This window comes from Erpetoichthys calabaricus, chromosome 17 (assembly GCF_900747795.2).
Source record: "Erpetoichthys calabaricus chromosome 17, fErpCal1.3, whole genome shotgun sequence".
NCBI classification, from domain to species: domain Eukaryota; kingdom Metazoa; phylum Chordata; class Cladistia; order Polypteriformes; family Polypteridae; genus Erpetoichthys; species Erpetoichthys calabaricus.
The window spans coordinates 49,937,922-49,959,919 of NC_041410.2; the positions used below are offsets into that span (position 1 = coordinate 49,937,922).

Below are 21,998 nucleotides of genomic sequence, written 5' to 3' on the forward strand. Positions count from 1 at the left end.
TCATAGGCTTACCATAACAAGCTGCACTTAAGGATCTAAAAAAGCATCAGAGTCAATTATCGGAAGATGGTTAGCACGGTGATACTTTAGGAAATTGCATAAATTCCCATGTGGAGCAATAACCACAAGAAAATAACAAAATAAAGGATTAGGTTAAATTGCACATCCTCCTCGTTGTGGCTTTTACGCAAGTATTCTGTAAAGGTGCGGTAATGGCACTGTAGATTGTTTTTGTACTCGTAGAAGGTCATGTATGCCAGTGTACATCTGTGTCCATCTGTGTATTGTACACTGGCCGGCACGTCAGCGGTTTGCTGCTGTGCACGTACTCACAACCTCCGCGCGCTCCCAGCCGCAATACGCGCTCCAGATTTGGCGCCGAGGACGCGCACGAGCGGCTGGCTGTCTGCCTGCTTGCCTGCCTGCCGCGACTCTGCTTCCATGTCGGCCGATTATGTGTGTCGTTAATAAAAGTAAGGCGTACTTCTCCTGTCGGATATATCGCAGTCTCAGTTCGAGTGTCTTAGTGCTGTGAATGTAGAGCACTTGGCCCGGGTGAAGACAAAGAGCGGCGGGTAAGTTGAGCAAACTTTACGGACTCGTCCTCTAAGCGGGATGCCTTCGCTTGGTTTGGGAGTAGAAGGTTGATTCTTTTGAACCAGTGACACTTGGCGAGCGAGGAATGTGTGTCCTGTTGCCGTAAGTTCTCGGTGTTTTTTTTCCGACAAGTTGCCGCTACCTGTAAACGGTGGCGCTGGCGCGGGCGTGTCGCCCTTTCGCGTGTGCCGCGGCTCCTTTAACTTTAGAGCCGGTGCTGCGCGGACTTGGTCTCCCTTTCCCGTGCGGTAGCCTGGGATTCAGATTGGGAAGGCATGCGAAGTGTGGGCGTCGCGCCGGAGGCTGGAAATCTGAAGTGTCTGCCTGGGAACTAATACTGCACGAGAGGAGCGAAGGTTTCATAACACCATGATCGAAATAATCTGTTTTACTTCTAAAAGGGACGCCCGGCGGGTATTGAAAACGTGACGTTGCCTTAAAATGAGGGGGAACATCGAAACCAGATGCTCCAGAGACTTTGCTTATAGCCGGATACTGCGAGTTCGTTGATACCTGACAAGAATTGTAAAGTTACTGTGTATATACCAAGGAAAAGACGGCGTTTTAAACAAATGTGACGTTCTCGGTTTACGCGGATTCTCCTACCACCTTTTACAGTTCACGGGACACCCGAGTTTCTCCCGTCCCGTGGTGTGTATGGCATTCATGGATCCACGTGATGATGCCGAGGGAAATCCTTCGTGTCTTACGCACCTTTTTCTTTTAACATCGCACTTTTATCCACATTGTGCAGTCCAAAAGCGATTTTACATGATACGCGGTTGCGCTTTACCATTGACAGACTCGTGTGCGGAATAACCCTAAAACTGAAGTAGAAAGTAGAGACAAGAATGTAGTATTGGCAGAGAAAGTGGAAAGGACCTGCCACCAAGACGTCCGCTGCAGTAGAAGCTAAAGCATAGAAAAGATCAGTTGAGTGCACTTTTAGAGTTAATAGAAGAGCAACAATTACACAGAGTAGGCTGAAAGTGGGTGAGCCTCTCAAGTAGACCAGAACACAGTACTGTATATAAATCAGACACACATGAATCTTCATCAGGAATGGTGGGATGAAGCTTTGGGATATTGAGAAGCAGTTCATTGGAAAATTTTGGGTGCCTCAACTATTTTATATAGTGGAAGAAGCAAAGGCAGGTATTTTAGGGTTTTGGAAGGAAGGAGAGCTTGATAACAAAGTATGATAGTTGATGATGCAGCACCTTCACAAAGTATTCAGACCTCGTCATTTTTTTTTCCATATTTTAATATGTTGCAGCCTTTTGCTAAAATGATTTAAATTCAGTTATCCCCCACATCCACCAACACTCAATACTCCAGATTGACAAAATGGAATCAGGATTTTAGGAAGTTTTGCAGATTTATTTAACAAAAAAGAAATATCCAATTGACACAAGTATTCACATCCTTTACTGTGACACTTGAAATTTAGTTCAAGTGCATTCCATTCTGTCCCCTTTATTGAGATGTTTCTATGCCTTGCTTAGAGGCCGCCTGTGTTCGGTTCAGTTGCTTGGATGTGATTAGGGATGGCACATACCTGTTTACAGAAGTTCCACAGTTGAGCAAACATCAAGCCATGAGGTTGAAGAAATTGCCCGTAAAGGATTGTTAAGGTACAGATCTGAGGAAGGCTGAAAAAAAAAATGACTGCAGCATTGAAGGCTTCCAAGCGCATAGCAGCCTCTGTAATTCTTAATTGGAATACGTTTGTAACAACATTGACTCTTCCAAGAGCAGGCAGCCTGGCTAAATAGAACAATCAGGGGAGAAGGGCAATGGTAAGATAGGTGGCCAAGAACCTGACCGTCACTCTGACAGAGCTCCAGTGTACCTGTATAGCAAATGGAAAAATATTCAGAAGCACTACTAGCTCTGCAGCAGTCCATTAATTCGGTCTTTATGGCCAGAATACACATGTGAATCCGCTTGGAGTTTGCAAAATGGTAACTAAAGGGCACTCAGACTATGAGACATGATATTCCCGATCTGAAGAAACCAAGATTTCAATGTTTGGCCACAGTTCTAAGTGTTGCATGTGAAGGAAACCAGGCTTCTTTCATCACATGTATAATACCATTCCAATGGTGAAACATGGTGGTGGCAGCATTATATTGTGGGGTTGTATTACAGTGCCACAGTTGGGAAGGCTAGATGGGGTTGAAGGAAAGCTGAATGGAGCAAAGCCCATATGCAGTATGTACTTAATGAAAACCTGCTCTCGGTGCTCTGGACCTCAGAATGGGCTGAAGGTTCACCTTACAGTAGGACAAATTCACTAAAGACAAAGCAAAGACAATACATGAGTGACTTAGGGACAACTCTGTGCATTTCCATGAGTGTCCCAGTGAAAACCCAGCCTTGAATACACTTGTAAATCTCTGGAGAAAGCTGAAAATGATAGTCCACTGACGATCTGCATCCAGCCTGACAGAACTTGAGAGGATCTGTAGAGAGGAATGGCAGAAAATCCACAAAGCAGGTGTGTGAAGCTGGTCGCTTCCAACTCGAAGACTCTTGAGCTATAATTGTCGCCAAAAGGGCTTCAAATAAGTACTGATTAAAGGGTCTGAATACTTGTGTTAATGTCGTATTTCAGTTTTTGTTTTTTTTTTTTTTATAAATTTACAAAGGATTTTAAAATCTTGTTTTTGTTCTGACATTCAGGGCTATTGAGTTTTGCTTGATGAGGGAAAAATTAATTTAAGTGATTTTAAAACAATATTACAACTTAACAAAATTTTTAAAAAATGAAGGGGTCTGAATATTTTAAGACACCTGTATATATCATATAAATGGCAAAAAATTAACTTTGCATGCGTTGCAGCAAAGATGGTTCCTTTACAAATATGAACAATCATGAGATGTTGGCACCGCTGTATGCATAGCTTTTCAGTAGACAGTCGTATTCTTATTCTTCTTATTTCTCTATTATAAAAAAAAAAAAAATCTTTGGGAAGGAGACTAGGGAGACGAGACGTGATCTTCTCGGAAGACAATTTGAAGTCCTGCAAGAGACACTTTAACTTGCTCCCAGCTCTTAAAACAACGAGAAGCGACAAGCAAAACACACAGCTTGCCAGCGACAGAAAGTCAGCAGATGATCCGACCGCTTCTCCTTAGCGTGTGATCAGCCCCCCCCCTTCACACCGTGAGCGGCAGAGACACGGTTGCAAAAGGACAGCTGCCGTACAGGCTTTTAAATCGACACACAGCGTGACAACAGCAGCAGAAAGACAGCAGATGATCCCACGGCATGTCGTTAGCATGCATTCATCGCCCCCCCCCCCCCCGCCCCCCCCTTCACAATGCAAGCAGCGTTATACATCCTGTGAGAAAGAGATGTAACCACACCCGGGGCCGGAAATAAAGGACAAGTATTGTTTTTACAACGTCACACAAGACAAGGCAGTGATACATCATTTAAAACAAGTCCACGGACATCTAACCTAGCAGTTGTTGGATTGCTTTTCGCAGACACGCTTCATGTGCTCCCGGCTCTTAAAACAACAACAAGTGACAAGCAAAACACGCAGCTCACCAGCAGAGTATCTGACCACTTCTCCTTCGTGTGTGTTCAATCACCAACCCACCCCACCTCCTCATAACACGAGCGGCAGAGACTCAAAGGACAGCTGCTGTACAGGCTTTGAAATGATTGGGCAGCTCACCAGCAGCAGAAAGCCAGCAGATGATCCGACCGCTTCTCCTTGGCATGCGTTCAGCCGCACCCCCTTCACAACGCGAGCAGTGTTATACGTCCTGCGAGAAAGAGATGTAACCACGCCTGGGGTCAGAAATAAAGGACAAGTATCGTTTTTACAAAAGTTTAAAAGTGAAAATAATGCATATGTAACAATTCCCATGAAAATAACAATCTCTTTAAATTGTATGTCTGGTAATCCAAACCCCGGGGCGGGCGAGCGAAGCAAGCAGGGGGCAGAGCCCTCTAGTATTCTACGTTAACTGATTTTCAGTTAAGCTCTATTCATGATTTTTATGTTTACAGTGCTGCATCACAACTAGATTATAGTATAAATCCTTTTGATCTTGTTTTATTGCCACTTGCTGTGCTACTCATCAATGACGAGTTGAAATTTAAATAATTAATGTAGATCTCTGCATTAACTTTTTCAGTGAACCATGCAATGCATATGCCTCTGTTATATGCCGTTTGGTATGTGATTCGTAAAAGCAGTGGTAATGTTAGAAGTGCCATCTGTTGGAATGAACAATGCATTGCATTTTATTACTAAAAATGTATGTTACGTGCAATCTTCTGAAATCACAGAGACATAGCAACTGGACAGACACTTACCCTTTTATTAAGATGGATATGAAACAACTGTGTTGGAAGTGTTTTGTGTTTGTTCTTTTAAAAACAAATACATGGGGTGAATTAAACTGAATAGTTACAAGCAAAGCAACAAACAGCAATGAGCAAAAATATGCAGGTTCCCAAGGCAGCATTGAGTTTGCATCAGTGTTTTGTGACAGTGTTTGGTCCTTTGCAGGTTATAAATGTTCTTTCCACCATATCACTCTCCACATTCCTTTGGGTTCACGCCCTGCTGGTGGTTTGGAAGCTTACTGCTGCATTTCTTCTTGCATTCCAGCATGGGGTGCTGAAAATCTGCAGTTGGTTGTGTAATAAATGCAATGCTTGAAGACTACGGAGTACTATGTTATTGGGGGGAAAAACGATTGGACAGGGGCTGTCTCTGACCGTTTAACAGTGGTCGTCTTCTTCTTTCGGCTGCTCCTGTAATGGGTTGCCACAGCGGATCATCTTCTTCCATATCTTTCTGTCCTCTGCATCTTGTTCTGTCACACCCATCACCTGCATGTCCTCTCTCACCACATCCATAAACATTCTCTTAGGCCTTCCTCTTTTCCTCTTCCCTGGCAGCTCTATCCTTAGCATCCTTCTCCAAATATGCCCAGCATCTCTCCTCTGCACATGTCCAAACCAACACAATCTCGCCTTTCTGACTTTGTGTCCCAACCATTCAACTTGAGCTGACCCTCTAATGTACTAATTTCTAATACTATCTATCCTTGTCACACCCAATGCAAATCTTAAACATCTTTAACTCTGCTACCTCCAGCTCTGTCTCCAGTTTTCTGGTCAGTGCCACCGTCTCCAACCCATATAACATAGCTGGTCTCGCCACCGTCCTGTAGATCTTCCCTTTCACTCTTGCTGATATCCGTTTGTCACAAATTACTCCTGACACTCTTCTCCACCCTGCCTGCATTCTCTTTTTCACCTCTCTTCCACAATCCCCATTACTCTGTACTGTTGATCCCAAGTATTTAAACTCATCCATCTTCACCAACTCTACTCTCTGCATCCTCACCATTCCACTGACCTCCCTCTCATTTACACACATATATTCTGTCTTGTTCCTACTGACCGTCATTCCTCTCCTCTCTAGAGCATATCTCCACCTCTCCAGGGTCACCTCAACCTGCTCCCTACTATCGCTACAGATCACAATATCATCAGCAAACATCATAGTCCACGGGGACTCCTGTCTAATCTCATCTGTCAAGCTGTCCATCACCATTGCACAAAGTAAAGGGCTCAGAGCCGATCCCTGATGTAATCCCACCTCCAACTTGAATGCATCTGTCACTCCTACCGCAGACCTCACCACTGTCACACTTCCCTCGTACATATCCTGTACAACTCTTACGTACTTCTCTGCCACTCCCGACTTCCTCATACAATACCACAGGTCCTCTCGAGGCACCCTGTCATATGCTTTCACCAGGTCCACAAAGACGCAATACAACTCCTTCTGGACTTCTCTAAACTTCTCCATCAACATCCTCAGAGCAAACATTGCATCTGTGGTGCTCTTTCTTGGCATGAAATCATACTGCTGCTCACTAATCATCACCTCACTTCTTAACCTAGCTTCCACTACTCTTTCCCAAATCTTCATGCTGTGGCTCATCAATTTTATTCCCCTGTAGTTACTGCAGTCCTGCACATCCCCCTTATTCTTAAATAAGTACCAGTACACTTCTTCTCCACTCATCAGGCATCCTCTCACTTTCCAAGATCCCATTAAAATCTTAAAAAAAAAAAAAAGATTAAAGATTAAAAACTCCACTGCCATCTCTTCTAAACGCCTTCATGCTTCCACAGGTATATCATCTGGACCAACGGCTTTTCCATTTTTCATCCTCTTCATAGCTGTCCTTACTTCCTCCTTGCTAATCCATTGCACTTCCTGATTCACTATCTCCACATCACCAAACCTTCTCTCTCTCTCTCTCTCTCATTCTCTTCATTCATCAGCCTCTCAAAGTACTCTTTCCATCTGCTCAACACACTCTCCTCGCTTGTGAGTACGTTTCCATCTTTATCCTTTATCACCCTAACCTTCTGCACATCTTTGGCTAGACAGAGGGGCCGAGCTGGGAATCAGTACGGTTCTTTTTCTCCCTCCTTAGTGTCCAACCTCTCATACAACTCATCATACGTCTTTTTCCTTAGCCATCTTCCGTCTCTCTGACTAACCCCACTTCTTCTTTGCCATCCTCTTCCTCTGTATACTCTCCTGTATTTCCTCATTCCACCACTAGGTTTCCTTTTCCTCCTTCCTCTTTCCAGATGTCACGCCAAGCACCCTTCTTGCTGTCACCCTTACTACATCTGCTATAGTTTCCCAGCTGTCTGGTAATTCTTCACTGCCACCCAGTGCCTGTCTCACCTCCTCCCTAAACTCAACCTTACAGTCTTCATTTTTCAACTTCCACCATTTGATCCTTGGCTCTGCCCTCGCTCTCTTCCTTTTCTTGATCTCCAACGTCATCCTACAGACCACCATCCTATGCTGCTTAACTACACTTTCCCCTGCCACCACTTTGCAGTCTTCAATCTCCTTCAGAGCAACTCTTCTGCATAGGATGTAATCTACCTTTGTGCATCTTCTTCCACTCTTGTACGTAACCCTATGTTCCTCCCTCTTCTTCATAATATACTGTACATACTCACCACAGCCATGTCCATCCTTTTGGTAAAATCCACTATCCTCTGACCTTCTTCATTCCACTCCTTGACACCATACCTACCCATCACCTCCTGGTCTCCACTGTTCCCTTCACCAGCATGCCTATTGAAATCCGCTCCAATCACCACTTTCTGTCCCTTGGGTACACTGTTCAACACTTCATCCAACTCACTCCAAAAAATCTTCTTTCTCATCCATTGCACACCCAACTTACAGTGCATATGCACCAACAATATTCTTCATCACACTTCCAATTTCCAGCTTCATAATCATTACTCTGTCTGATACTCTTTTCCCCTCCAAAACACTCTTGACATATTGTTCCTTCAGAATAACTCCTACCCCATTTCTCCTCCCATCCACACCATGATAGAACAATTTGAATCCACCTCCGATCCACCTGGCCTTACTCCCCTTCCATTTAGTCTCTTGCACGCACAATATATCAACCTTCCTTCTCTCCATCATATCTGCTAACTCTATCCCCTTACCAGTCATACTGCCAGCATTCAAAGTTCCTACCCTCAGTTCCACTCTCTTTACTTTCCTTCTCTCCTCCTGCGTCTGGACATGTCTCCCCCCTCTTCTTCTCCTTCTTCTACTTCAGCCAACAGTTGCCCAATTTCTGCCAGCACCCTGTTGGCTAACAGGACTGGTGGCAGTCGTTGTTGACCCGGGGCTCGACCGATCCGGTATGGAAATTTGTATTGTTGTCCGCATATTGATTTGGCAAAATTTTATACCGGATGCCTTTCCTGACATAACCCTCCCCATTTATACGGGCTTGGGACCGACACGAACACACACACTGGTTTGTGCATCCCCTGTGACTGGGTTTGACCCTTTAATAGTGGTATTCCTTGTAAAAGTGAGTGATAGAGATAATAATATGGTGCTAGTGTGAAACTACTGAGCTGACAGCATTTTACAACAAACATTTTTTCTGTTGGTGTGTTTTTTTTTTGTTTTTTTTTTTAAACCTGTGACAGGTATGTGGGAGTGTGTTGTCTCTGCACCATCATGAAGCATTCCAAGTTGGCCCCTCAGAAATGCATTTAGTTGTTGCGGATGCAACTGATTGACTCAAGAAATGTTTGTTTAACTCTCATTTACAAGCTTACTGCAGCCATCCAATGGCATATGAGATGGTATACATTTTAGATTAATTAATGCAGAAATATGCCCCACCAGCTTCCATTCAACTATTTTCCTTTCCAAGTTTTGATGTTTTGAATGTGATGAGAAACTGGAGCCTCCTCCATCGTGTTGCAGGTTTTAGTTGCTTTTACCTTAGAAATTGTATAAGCCTGTTCAACAAATGGATGGTAAGTAGACTGGATTTAAAACTCAAGATCAGATGAAGCAAGTTATGAAGGTTTAGGGAAATAAAGCTGCATCGGGATGACAGAAAAAGGCATTAAAAATGTGGCTTTGCCCGTGAATGTTTCTTTGGTAGAACTGCATGCTCGGATTGAATCTGGTACAAGTTTTCTTCTTTAGCATATATAGATATTGTTTGATAGCCCAGAGGCTCGATAGTCAGCTTGAGAACCCTAACGTATACCCTAAAGTATAATGTGCTACACCCTTCAACCACATACAGAGAGGGGAGATGCCTCTGGCTCCTCCAAACAAGGTCATTTGAAGTGGGTAGGTTTAGTTTTTTCCCACAGTTCTTATGGCATTGCTAAGAAATTCTTTCAGTGTTCTCCCCAGAGTGTCCCATGGGGTTAAAGTAATCTGCATGATTTGTGCAAAGGCTAACTAAACTGAGTCGGAAATGATAAAAATGCTGCCACTCCGCCCCCGTCTTCCTTCAGAACCAAACTGTTTACAACCTCAATCTGACCACACAACCAATCCAATTTCTCCTGAGAACTAGCATAATTCTGACTATTTAATGCAAACTCCATCCAGTTTCTGTTTCCTGGAGCATTCTGGGCTGATATAGGAGTATGTTGGGCTACTAAAAGCAACAGCACACAGGGCAAAGCTGCTGCCTGTAACAAACAAGCACTTTTTGTGGAGCAGGGTATGTGGTGGATGAAATGGTTCACTAATCTTTGGGTAAGTGTGGCTGATCTTCTCGGTAGCCCACAGGCCAGTGTTCTCTGGTACAGTGTCTTGCTGGGGTGCCTTCCCTGTGAAATAGGCGTAGGTCCCTGTACATGCAGTTATATTCTCTGGGGATTGCATTATGCTGCTCTTCTTGACTAGAGCCTCTAAAGTTGCCTGGCATTCATGTGATTGTGCCCTTTGACGTTCATGTGAACCCCCTCAGTTGCAGTTCTTCCTTGAAGCCTTTGTTGTCCTAATAGGCTGTACTGGAAATCAAAATCTCCATGTCTTACTGCAGTCCTAAAATGAATGTTTTATACAACACTTGGGGCCTGATTTTTATAAATCCATGAGTGTTGTTGCACTGATTATTGTTAGAGGAACTGATGTTACATGCACTGGTGTCACTGGAGGGATTATTTATTGATACCATAAAAGGTGGCAGATGGTTACCCTTTTTTATTCGTTATAAATATAAAACAAATCCCCCACTACCAAACGAGCTATAAAGTGTCATAAAGTGCAATAATATAATCTAAATGATGAGAAAGTCGTTGTGTTGGGAAAACAGAAATTAAAAATAGCTGCTATCTATAATGCATGTGCTTAGCGGGAAGTAGAAATGCAGTGCAGAAGTGCCATCTTGATATCTGCCATTCTGTGCTTTGTATTTTATCTCAGTCTCTAGGGCTGCTATTGATTGTAAACTTTGTACAAGTGGCATTTGAAAGAAAAGTCATAAAAGAAATTTGCTACAGCTTCAACAACTGTTCAGAAACAGTGCCTTGTCAACCTGCTGGAATGAAAGTGAATCATTGAAATCATTTCCTGGTATTAACTCTTCAAAGTTCTTAGCATGGTAACAGAGTGAAAGATACAAACTTGTGAAAAGGCATAACTGAAGAGAGGAAATCAGAGGAAACCACTTGTAGAATGTGCCTCTCCTTTTATGCTGGGCTTTGTCACAATGTCGTATCTCAAATGGTCAAGACTAAGCAACAATAAAAAGCATGCTCAGTGGTGATTCATTAAGATAGTGACCTGGAAAAGCAAAACCTGATCAGCATTGTCTTTTTATTTATTTTTTTTCAAGGGTTAATTTAAAAGGTTGTTTTCTGCATGGTCTCCATCTGCAGTATCGGCCATCCTGAATGTTTACACAAGCCTTTAGATTTTTTTCACGTTCAGATAGTCTTTTGTCTCCATCTACACACTCTTCGTGCATAGTCTGGTATTGTAATCTTTTTTTTTTTAATTTGGTATTCATTAGAGCTTCATTGATTACAAAGGATATTGATGTTTTAATCAATATTATCAAATTCCATTATTGCAACAGAAGAGATTTCACAAATGAGAGGACAATATTCAGTCCATGAACCTCATTTGTTTTAGCCAATAGCTGCGCTGTCCCAATATCTCATCCAGATTTTTCTTAAAGGTTGTCAAGGTTTCTGCTTCAACTCCATGTCTTAGTAGTTTATTTCAGGTTCCCAAAACTCTTTGTCTAAATAACTACTTCTTGGGTTTCAGTCCTAAAAACACTTTCCCTTAATGTCCACTGGTGTCCTCGAGTATGTGATTCACTGTTTATTTTAAAGAATTCTGCTGGATCTACTTTATCAACGCCTTTGAGAATTTTGAAGACCTATATTAGATCCCCACAGAGTCTCCTCTGCTTGGGACAATACGTTAAATTCGTTGAGTCTGTTCAAGTGACATTCACTTTATCAATTTACTACCTGTGGACTGCATCCATTCTTTCATTTTTATAAACTTGTGTTACCTGCATATTTGTTGTGGCTCACATATGCTATCCGTATTGCACTAAAATAAGTGACCTACAGTGAAAACCATGGCCTCCATTGGGAAGAAAGTCTTTCAGTTCAAGATGACATTTTTGTTTATATGCCATACTGTATAATTCTAAAGCCCACTTACTCCATTTTAAGCTTGTGGGAAGTTAAAATCTATGCAGGCAACATTGGGTACAAGCCAGGGACCAGCCCTCAAGAGGGCACCATTCTGTTGCACAAATTTGCCAGCAGAGTGTACTTGTAAAATGATGTAGTATTGTTAATGTGTTTACAATAACAAATGAGCAAAAATCTTAATCTACAAATTAAAACTATTCAGTTTTTAAAATATTAAATTACAAGCAAATGATATGGCTAAATATCCATATCACAGTTCTGCATAATTAAATCAGCCTGGTCCAGTGGCTAAATGGAGCAGATGACAAAATCCTGGTTGAATTAAGCAATTTCTATGGTAGTTATCAGTGGACACAGGATATGGGGATAAGTACTGAACCAAACTCGACCAAACACAATAGGCCTGGGGACTGTAACTAGACAAACACGATGCAACTGGTTTGAAAAAGGTAGGTCAAATTTTTTTTTGAATATTGTCGTTGCATATAGGCATCGGTGGTCAGAGCGGATATCTTGGAAACCATTTGTTCTAAAATTTTGTATCTTTGCTAGGATGCAGTCATTCACAAGCGCCACACAACTCAAAAACTGCACAATTTTCTGATAAAGATTGTAATTTTAAGTCATGAAAATCAGTTTTTATTTTCTACAAACATCATGCTATAATCAACTTTTCTCAACGATTTGACCATTGTAGAATCAGAATCTGAATTAACTTGATAGGGAATATTTGACCCCATCACAACATTTCAATTTATATGGAAATAGAATTTGGACGGTTTTAGTAGATACCAGTGTAATATACTGTATTTATATATACTTCGTAGTACATATTTTTTGATAAAAAAATTATATTAATGGTTAACTATACACATAGGTACACCTCTTCTGTTGAAGTGCTTGTCAAGTCTTTGCTACTCAATTGGATTTTTTTTTAGGTTTTCACCTCTTTTGAACCATTAAATGGGAGGGATACTTTGTCACTCATGCCACCAACAAGCAAACTACCCACGAGAACAGTGGCATTCAACATATATACGAGTATATTGTTAAATCGACTTTATCCAATCCAGAGCTTTGAGAAGTAGAGGAGAAGGGGGGCTTGTCCAAAGTCTGCATCTACTCGCCAATCAAGTTGAATTGCTTTTTATATTCTTAAAGAGGTAGGCTTACTTATTACACACAGTTCATATACAAGTCTATACACAAATACAATACCTTTAAGGCACTGTATACACATCTATATATATATATATATATATATATATATATATATATATATATATATATATATAAAATCCCTATGTGCGTCCAGGTGTCCGTGTGTGGGTGTCTTCTGGTGAAGTGCACATGCGCGGGGCATGGTGCTATGCGCGATATTACTGTCAGAGAAAGTTAGAGGCGTTTTACGGAAATACAAACCAGTATTACTGCGAGAGGAAATTAAAGGTACACAATACAGTGATGCATATTACAGCCACATACAAGCCAGTATTACTGTCAGAGGAGATTAAAGGCATATTACCGACGCGTACACCTGTATTACCGCCAGAGAAAATTAAAGGTATATTACGGACGTACAAGCCAGCGGACGTACAAGACAGTATCCTTCAATAAGGGCGCGCACAAAAAGGCGAGCCTCAAAAGGACGACCTCAATTGGGCGCAGCGAAAAAAGGCGCGCGTAAATAAAGATCTGCACCTGTTGCTCTTCACATATTCCAGAGCCATTTGAACTAAATTATCTACGCGCCCTTATTGAACAGAGCCGTACAAGACAGTATTACTGTCACAGAAAATTAAAGACACACAATACACGGCGGCAGCCCACGAAGAATGGTCAGCTCAGCAAGTAAACATCAACAAAAGAAAGGCTGAAAGACAAAGAAAAATACGACCAACAAAAAGAATGAGGTCAGAGTCCCTTGCCATTTAATACAGACTGTTCCTACTAATGTTTATGCACTACTGTTCTAGCGCCCGTTATTGTAACGGGCTAAATGACTAGTATTATGATAAAATGTTTTATTTTTAATTGTGTTTGCAGGTTTTTCACTAATGTTTAGCATACCAGTAATTTTTTCTTATTCCATACTGCAAGAAGAGATTCATAGAGTATAGATAAATAGATGGATATTTGTCCCCAGGGGGATGTGATCAACCAGTTTGTCTCCCACTTATTTGTAAAATGCATGAATATATTTAGATTTTAGGCTTTCATTTGTGGGGATGGTACTATAGTATTCAGGTTTTTAACAATTAGTTTAATTTTCTCTTCCCCTCAATCTTGAACTAGCGAGTACAGAAAATGGATAGATGGTTTTACAGTTATGCTTTGAATTATCTATTAGTCAGGCAGCTTTTCTGCAATATCACTCAAGTTCTATTAACTTTTTCATTATGCACCAACAATAAAAACTCCAAAGAAATCGATCAAATACTTCATCCATCTGTTCATTGGATTAGAACAAATGTATAATGAAGTACATCAACAGTTTCAAGTGCTCTGGCATAGAGAAAATAAGGTGTTTTGGCTGAAATATTTGTTGATAATGCTTATTTTGAAAATAAGTTTTAGAAATATCAGTTTATCGGTCAGTTGATACTTGGTTGTGTAGTTAAGCAGACCGACGGTACATCTGTAAGCATTTTTCACATGAAGTGGCTTCTCATGTCTGTCCTGGGTGCATTAGATGTGCAATATGTCATTTTTACTTTAATTTGAATCACCAGGCACAGTGTGGTGTAACTATGAAGATGTCGGACCGTAATCCACATGGCTGCCAGTTCTCCACCCCCGACCCTACAGTGATTCACTTAGCACTCTTGGGACAGTTTTGTTTGTTACCCTACAATAAAGGAAGAGAAAGCATTTGTGAAAGCTAATAAGCATTTGTTCTAAAAATGTAATGGTTAAACCGGTATTGTGTGTGGAGACTGGACAATATTTAATACTTTTCCATTGGTTTATGAAGGGATAAATAGAACGTTTAAACCAATTATACAATAAAGCACAAATACCTACAAGTTTAACAATCAACCCCTTCTTGCAAGAGTTTATCACCTGCATGTATTAAGATTATGGAATCCTTGATTTGATTGATCCAAGGACAACATGGACGCCAGTCAATAGAAAGGTGCTGTTGTCAAAGGTCTAGTGTGCATTAGATATCGGAATGGCTTATTTAAGCAACATGCTGTGAAACTAGGCATACGGTCTTCTCAATATGCTTGTATTTAACTCAAATAAAACTGCATTTACAGTCTTTGGAGTGCTGCCTCACAACTCTACAGTCCTGATTTCAAGTCCAGCCGTAAGTAATGTCTCTATCCTCTCTCTGTATCTGTTTGAGGTTTTCTCTTGGGACTCGTATCTTTTCATCTCTCATATCAAAGTTTTGAAATTTAAGTTAATTGACGACCACATGTACACACTCGGGGAGTATCGAATGGGCTGGCTCCCAGTCCAGGACTGATTACCACCTTGAGACCAATGCTGTCACAACAATTGACTAACTCCCTGTGACCCTAAAATGGTTGAAATGTCAGGAAAATTAATTCATAGAGAGCACTTTTCAGTAGTATTGGAGAAAGTTTCAACATGTGTGAACTTTGTCTTTTTTGTTGTAGTGTGTACTTGGCCTTCTTTTACTCTCTAGCACAGCATAAAAGCCCCTAGACTTAATCCTTCTCCCAAAGTTATACATCGCCTATACAGTTCATCTAGGTGTCTGATGGAAGATGTTTAAGTATTTAAATGTTGGATCTTGTTAAGCTGCACATTGAAGGATGCAAATTGTTGTAACATCCTTTGATGTTTAATAATAATGCATTATGTTGAGTGCCATTTCTGCAAATGTTTTTGAAAAATAAGTGATAAACTTCCGTCTGTAATTTATTATAAAAATGTTTATAAAGACCCTAAGCTCTATCTTCTTAAGCACTTTTTGTAGCATTTTAATTTGATTTGTTGGACAGGGATCTAAATAATCTTACTTTAATACTTAAATTTATTCTTCTTTACTTTGCCAGTGGTGGACTGAGAGCCATCCTGGGTTGGTTCCTACTTTGTTTTCATTGCTGCCAAAATGGGCTTCTCCCATCACATTGGTTTTTAACCTGTGGGCTTAGTAAATATTTTTTCCCAAATCCCTAAAATGGTAATTTCGCAACTATAAACTGTCTGGGTATAAATGAGTGTGACTGGGGGTGTTCAAGAGTGTGGTCTGCAATGGGCTTGTTCACGTTGGGGTCCCGTCATGAACGTGATACTACCAGAATGGGCTCCAGCTCACCACAACCTTGAGTTAAACTGAGCAGGTACAGAAAATGGATGGGTTATTTACCCAACTTGTTGGCTCCAGGTAAAGGGCTGCTGTTTTTTTCATTAATTCAGCAAATCATTCAGTGTTCCAGTGCAGATTTAATGGAAGCAGCAGATGCTATAGCCTTTCAGGCAAAGGATTCACGAAATGTGTAATAATGATCTTTGAGGATATTTTCCCCCTCCTTATTTGTAGTCTACAAGCTGTATTCTGCATGAGGTATTTTTTTCCAAATCTTGTTCCAAAACAAGCAAGTGCAGTCTGCTCCTGAAGTTTAACATATAAAAATGCAAAAGCAGGATAGTGTAATCTAAGGTGTGAAAATTAAAATATAAAGGCAACAGGGTTAGGCTGTTTGATGTCACCTCACATGTTTCTCTAATGATTTTCAAAATGTTTCAAGTGGTATAGGAAGAAATTCACTGTAAAAGTGCCTAGTTCTCAATATGGAGCAGATGAGAGACACAGTACTAATTACTTTAATGGAGTAGAGGACAGCATTCAGATGGTGTCCTTGTATAATTGCAGACTTATTTAATTAATGCATTTTTCCAATTGTATTTTATCATACAAGTTTGGAATTTTAGCATTATATTTTTGCATCACCTTATGCAGATATATAAAGTTAATTTTATTCAAAATACTTAATTTTGGGTCTGTTTACAAAGTCATGAGCAAATCGGTCAAGAAACTCTTAGTAAAAGCGGTGTGTGTAGAAGGTTTGGGCCTCCAGAGGACTTTGTGCTCCTTACTGTAATGTTAGTCTTCTTCCCCACAATGCTATATTCTGCTGAGTGAATTTACAAACAGATTAATGGATATTTCATGCACCTATTTTTTTATTTTTAATCTTTAGCTGCATCTATTTACTTAATCTGTGTAATGCACATTTAAAATGTGGGAAGGTAGAGTGGCTGCAGGGAAAGAACCAATGCTGAAGAGAGTGCCATTCCACTGCAGGACACACTGAACAATTCTTTGATACTCAGTCATTTGTATGTAATGCCTTTCATGATGTCAGTGTTGCATACATGCAGTAAAAAGAGAATTGAAGTAAAGTGATTTTATTTGGTCAGTTGTAACATAAATCAGGCAGTGAGACACAAATGTGAGGGCTTGAGGGTTAAATACCACTGGTTATTTGTTGGTTATGTATTTTAGGAAATAAAATGCCCTCATGGCCCAGTGGAGTTGCTCCCACGTAGTTCAGATTTAGTGTCATTAGACTTTCCTGTGGGAGAATCCAAAGTTTTAGCTTTTGGCCCAAGATCAAGAAGTCATGAGGAGCCAAAGGAAAAACATTTTTGAAATGTAGGCTCTCCGAAAAGTCGAGTTAATGCACAACCTGACATCTAGCAACCTTCAGTGCAGACTTTTGAGACACTGGCAGCGGTATATGCATTGTTATGTGGATCTTAGCTATAAATAAATCTAAAAATGCAGAGCTTTTTAAGGTTTTCTTTGACTACATGTTTTTTGAGTTATGTCAGGAAGGATTAGTGAACAGATTTACTACTGCATAGCTAGGGGGTTGGAGTGATAATTTAATGTATTTTAATAATATCTTCTGGTTGAGTCATGGAATGTCTTCATTTTTATTCATTTATTTAGGTACAAACTGTATACTGGATTATAATCAGTACAAACTGTGTTATTAGTAACATGACAGCTTAATGGTTCAGGGCTGCTGGTGCACACAATCCATGTCCTTGGTTCAAATCCTGTGCTCAAGTCATTGTTTTTGAGGAGTGTACATGTTCTCCCTGCCTCTACATGGTGTTTGCTTTTAGTCTGTTGGTTTTTCCTCCACATGCCAAAAACATACAGCGTGAGCTAATGAGAGATTTTGTATTAACTTGGTATGTGTATGTGGGTGTCTCCTGGTGCCATCCCTAGGACTGATTCCTGCCTTGTTCTCAGTCCACTATGACCTTAAATTGGATTACACAGGATTGAGAAAGTTTTGCTTTAATTTACATATAACATTATAAATGAGTTGGTGCTGAATTAGGTAGCACTGGATCCTCAGAATTCAAGGACTCTGGGTTCAGTTTCCAGGCCGTCACAGTGTGCTTTGTGATAGACTTGTGCGGAATCCGATGCTGGAGAGATAAACTTTACCTGCCTAAATGAAGAAAGGCAGAAGTCAGCTATGAGCATTGCTCAGGTTGTGAGCTACAAAATTCATAGCCCAAACGTTGAACTTTGCCTAAAGCATTTCCAAAACAAATGAAAGCTGTGTATTTGAAGCACTCGCTGTACCTTCAGCTTGATGACTCTCTGCACTTCACATTGTTGCAATGTTAGTTTTAGCCATCTGGAAAATCTCCCAGAGCTGCCCGAGTTTTCTCTCTCTCTCTTTTTATAAACTTTCTACAGCTAATTTGTCTGTGAGCCTCGTCATCTTTAAAGCAAAGTTTTGACTTTACATGCAGTATTATTTTTTTGGATAGATTTTTTTTTTAAAAATCTTTGTAAGACCTTTACTGTATATATCTGCTGACAGTGTTGCTAGAGTCAGAACTTCTGTAATTCTAAATGGAGTTTAACCTCTAATTAGTAGAAGTAACAATAAACCCTCAGAAATCAGCAATTTGTTCAATATTGGATTACATATATATATATATATATATATATATATATATATATATATATATATATATATATATATTATAGTATATCCAAGTACTTGTGTGAGTATACTTGCAGTTTGTCACATAAGGGGAAGGCTATGGTGGAAAAGGTGAACAGCAAAGTGACAGGGCCTTTCCAAATTCCACTCCTGTCACTGACTATATGGAGTTAACATGTTGCATGTAAGTGTTTCTCCAGGTACTTTGGTTTTCCTCCAAAATAGTGACTTAGATTGACCTCATATGGGTGAAAGATGGCTTGTGAGTCAATAATATTCGCTAGTAGTGATTTGGGGCTTCATACTGAAATGTTTCCTGCTTTGTGGCTAATGTGGTCTGAACAAATTTTGACATCCTGCATCGCAGAGCTGGTCTAGAGGTTAGAAAATGTACTTTATGAATGGATAGACCTAAAACAAAAATCAGGCTATTGTATTAAAACATATTAATATGATTTTTTAAAAATATGTTAAAAATACCAAAAGCTTTGTGTTCTGTACCAAGACTTTTTTTTGTTTCTTACTTGCAAAGCATCATTGCAGTCTAGGAGCCATGCTGTCTGTGACTTGATGAAGGGAGATTAAGACTGAATTACACTTCACATGTAGAAGATCTTTGTGTGGAGTGACTATCCACACAGTCATGCAGGCTTTGGGAACTTAGCAATGAAGGAATGCTAGGCAACATGGTTTATAATTGGGCAGTAATTAGTGGGAGAGTGGTCCTCCAAATGACATAATTTGTAATTGATCAACATTACTCAAAGTTGTTAATCATTTTTATTGCTTCCTGACGGTAGAACTTAGTCATTGCAAGTCTCTATCTCTGTCTCTCTCACAGTTTTATATAAACTGGAGCACGTGTCACAACTGCAGCAGTTCAATATAATAGATTGCAGTGTAATAATCAATGGTTCATGCCAGAAAGCTGCCCACTGCTTTTTGTTTCTTGTGATGCATTAACAAGACTAGAGTGTTTATGTCTCCTCCAAGCAACTTCATGTGAACTATAAACACTTCTCCCTTGAAGACGCAGTTTTTAGCTTTGCTAAGACCAGCCAAAACTTGTTTCTGAATGAAATATAAATCCCACAAATCAAGTCTTAGAAAGCATTACACCTCACCATGCTGACCGGTTCCCCTACCTGAAAGTGGCCTCCATTTGAAAAGGTAAAGTTGGCTTTGTCATATGGGCATGAAACCTGTCTCTCTCATCGAAGGCAGCACAAGCTATCCAAGCAGAACTAAAATTATGTTTTCCTGGAAGCGATGCGTGAATGCAGATATCTTAAAAGTTAATCTAAAAATATATATTTGCAGTATATTAACAGCTATAGATTCTGATACCTGTCATGGAGGTGTATTTCATATTTAATGATTCTCTTTGTGAAAGAAGTTTCCTGTGTACTTTCTTAAACTCTGTGTCTTCACATTTTTATCGGCTATTATTTTTATCTTTCAGCGATTTATGTTTTTTTTATCTTTAACACCATGAACTGCTGTGTACCCGGTCTGATGTAAAGTGGTAACCACTTGCATTGGTGTCCATGTTTGCATAAAACTGGGCACAATTAGCTTGAGGAGAGCTAGCAGAAGTTATATATTTGCTTTATTTATCTGCTACTTCATACAATTTCATTTTATATGTAGCATAAACTGGCAAAGATAAGACTGCTCCAAAAGCAAAAAGTTGTGTTTTATAAAAATATCGGTAAAGCACTTCATCACTGGCAAGTTCTAAAGAAGCAATTGCCTTTGAGGTTAGTGCATAAAACTACAGAAGCAAACTTATTGTTGTTTTCATTGTTGTACCAAGCAGTCCTCACATCCTGTGTGATTCTTTGGCACTCTGTCATGGCCTACTCTATTCTAGGTAATTTAGTTTTATTTAAATATTTAACTATAGTTGTAGACAGACATATTTGGTAAAGTGGCCTAAGGCAGAGTTAACTGGTATTAAATGTTGTCTCGTGGCCCTTACAGACAAACTTTGGGTATCCACTCCTGCATGGTGATAATTATTCACATAAGGAATGCTAAGGTTTGTAACAAGTGTTCAAGAATGTTCTAAATGAAGACACACTATAGGACTGTTTCAACTCTTTTTTTTTTTTTTTTTTTAGGTCCTTATCCCTCCATCCATTAGCAACATCTTCATTAACATCTTTGGTTAATAACATTAATGAATTTAATTTTTTTAGCCATTGTGTGTCTTAACAGGATGACCTATTAAAATACCAGTTAGTTTTAGTTTTCAACATAATTACTTTGAGCATTAGTACCATAATGTTCTGTACAACTCTGATAAAATGTTTTGTCTTGCTTGTGCAACCACTTTTTTGACTTGATTTAGAGCCCGTAACTAATTACTACACTGCCAGCTATCTAATGGACCATTACTTTTTCATTGTCTTATGATTTCCTCCATGGTGGCAACATTTTCTCCTGTGGTGGTTGTTGAAGGCCATCCAGACCTTAGGTCATCATTGATAGATGTCCTGCCATGACAGAATTCTTCAGCTACTCTTGTGAATGTGGCATATAAATGGTAGTAGGTTTGGTACATGGTGACTAGGTAAGAATAAAGTTCTCGAGGCAGAGTTTTCTTTAGAGTTAGAAATTCATTGATAGAATGACACTTCATTTTGTGGTTTTCAGCATCAGTGCTGTCTTCTGAAATAAGAAACATACTGTACACTAATCCACACATGCTAGAAACTTTTAATTTTTACATTTTATGATCCATCAATCATTTCTCAGACCCATTGATCCCACTGCTCAGGACCCACATGAGTTACATGGAAAGTGCAGGAGCTCTTCTTTGACCACTGACAGCTACTGTAGAATATCCAAGTGTTTTTGATTACTGTGTAGTATGTACTGTATATAAAATCTTCAATCCAGTAAACAAACGATATAGAATGTCAAATGACTAAAAACATACACTTAAACAAATGTCAATTTTTGTTATAGAAAGGTGCATCAATGCTATGAATATAATTACATACTACACTTTTTGTTTGGCATTAGCACACAAAGAAAATTTGCATTATGACAGCTTGAATAATAATCTTTAACATTCTAGATCTTGAACTAAGGCTGAGATAATAAAAAGTTGCTTTCAAACCCAGTCTTAGGGAGCCACTTTTGTTTTTAATGGGACTCCAAGTCTAATCAAGAAGTTTTTTATTTGTCAGTTTCTGTGTTTTAAGTTCAATATAGAAATTTCAGAACTATGTTTGATAAATTATTATTAGAATGTACAAAGCATTTATGTATGTAACATGGGAATCATTTAGTTTTTATTTTTAACTTGGTTTGTTATACTTTTATAATAATTTTCATTGAGATTTTCTAACTCAATTATTTAGTAATGAGCTCATTAGTAACTATGATGCTGAAGTAGTAGCGGC

At 39.6% G+C, this 21,998-nt stretch overlaps 1 protein-coding gene across 2 annotated transcripts in view; it reads left to right on the forward strand.

Moving 5' to 3' along the window:
* The first annotated feature begins 291 nt into the window (after positions 1-291).
* The window catches only part of peak1 (pseudopodium-enriched atypical kinase 1), a 137,064-nt gene continuing 115,357 nt past the window's right edge, over positions 292-21,998 (forward strand). For both annotated transcript variants that reach the window (XM_051920306.1, XM_051920307.1), the window contains exon 1: positions 292-575. The gene's annotated coding sequence lies outside the window, so the exon portion shown is untranslated. The remainder of the gene's footprint in view (positions 576-21,998) is intronic.